Source organism: Austrofundulus limnaeus, unplaced genomic scaffold, assembly GCF_001266775.1.
Source record: "Austrofundulus limnaeus strain Quisiro unplaced genomic scaffold, Austrofundulus_limnaeus-1.0 Scaffold14, whole genome shotgun sequence".
Classification (NCBI taxonomy): Eukaryota; Metazoa; Chordata; class Actinopteri; order Cyprinodontiformes; family Rivulidae; genus Austrofundulus; species Austrofundulus limnaeus.
This window is the reverse complement of record NW_013952416.1, coordinates 4120507-4122574: the sequence shown is the minus strand read 5'-3', so window position 1 is coordinate 4122574 and position 2068 is coordinate 4120507.

Genomic DNA, 2068 nt, shown 5'->3' with positions numbered 1-2068 from the left:
ATTAATCATGATTAATTTATTTGCCAATATTGCCCAACCCTAGTGCATGGGTTTCCTTTCCTTCAAGATGTTTAAAAATCAGATTCAAAAAGGTGACTGTGGCGTCTTTCACTCCTCTGTGTGCTCTATAAGCAAACTGCAGAGGATCCAGATCACTCTCTACTTTCTTTAAGATTTCAGACCTCACCAGTTTTTCAAAAGTTTTCATCACAATCGATGTTAATGCAATAGGTCTAAAATCATTTAGTGTTTTAGGGCAATTTGTTTTGGGAACAGGGACAACCACGGCATGTTTCCAACATTTTGGAACATGCTGAGTCTGCAAGGATTTATTAAAAATTTGATTTAAAAAAAATTGGGCACAGTTGTTTTGCACAGAATTTGAGCGTCCGACCACAGATGTTGTCAGGTCCTTGGCTTCTGTTAGTGCTTACATTTGAAAAAGCCTTCACGATGTCCACATATTCAAAATTAAAATAACAGTTGTCTTCAAATTTGTGACTCATTTCCTTCATTTCTTTGCTAAAATGAGAAACATCAAAACATGAATAAAAACAGTTAAGAGCATTCGCAAAATCAAAATCTGAGTCAAAATCTTCTAAGGTGACAGTGCTTTGGTTTTTTGGGGTTACCTGTGCCACCTATGGTTTTCATTCTGGACCAGGCAGAGCCAAGCTTATTTGTGGCCATTTTGTTTTCCAATTTTGTTTTATAAGCCTGTTTGGCCTTTAAGATATCCATTTTCAGCTCCTTCATAGCTGTGTGGAGAACAGAAACTGAATCAGATTTAAAAGCACTTCTGCAAACTACATTTTACAGATTTTGTGACTCACGACCTGTTATTTGGAAAAATCTTAACCCTCTTTCAAGGTATCATCACATCCCTACAAAAGGTTACATAAGAACAGATTACATCTGTTAGCTAATCAAAATCCCCACCACATGCCTCTTTAAACATATTCCAGTCTGTATTGTTGTAACAATCCTGCAAGCACTGTACAGACTCCTCTGTCCAGATTTTTGTGTCCTTCACAAAAACTTTTCCCCTCTTTAAAACAGTTTTGTACTTATGTTGGTAAAAGGTGGATACAGTTGTGATCACCGTTGCCCAGAGGGGGTAGAGCAAATGCTCTATATGCGTTCTTCACTGACCCATAACAGAGGTCAAGCATTTTATCTCCTCTTGTGGGGCAGGATATGTACTGGGCAAAGTTGGGGAACGTCTTTTTAAGGGAAACATGTTTAAAATCTCCCAGTACAAAGTTTGGTGCTTCAGGTGAGAGAGATTGTAGCCTCTACACAACATCAGAAATAGTTCTACAGGCAGATGGTGTGTTGGCTTTTGGATGAATATAAACAATAGCTACAAAGAGTTGAGGAAACTCATGGGGCAAATAAAAAGGGCGCAGGGGTATTGATAAAAGTCACAAGTCGGGAGTGCAGATGCGCTCTCTCAGTCACAGAGGTGCAGTATCTCTGATTGATATAGAGACACACCCCTCCACCTTGGGTTTTCCCCGTTACCTTTGTGTCTCGGTCCAAACGGTGGGGTGCTCCGAAACCGATGACAGCCAGGCTTTTATCCAGGTAGTGTTCTGTTAACTGGGTCTCAGTGAACGCCATCACACAGCAGTCTTTAAAATCCTTTTGGTAGCTCATCCATTTTATTCTTGAGGGACTGGACATTTGCCAGAATCAGTGAGGAAAGTGGGATCCAATTAAGCTGCAAAGTGTAGTGCCAGAAAAAAAAATACTAATTGCAGTTTCTTAACATTGAGTAAATAGCTTGAACTTATATGTTGTGCTATCAAGCCCGAGGACTCCAAATCATTTTACATTATAGTTATTCAAAAAAGTTGTAAGCTACCTTGTAGCCACAGCTGCCCAGTGTCAGACTGACAGAAGTGAGGCTGCTATGCACCGACTCCACCAAAACCCAACGACCATCAACAGGCAAGGAGGTGCAGTGTTCATCATTCCAAGAACCAAGACTGATGTGTGTTTGAACCATCAACCCACTGGTCACACAACAACTCCCTACTAACACTCGTCGATCTGAACTGTTGAA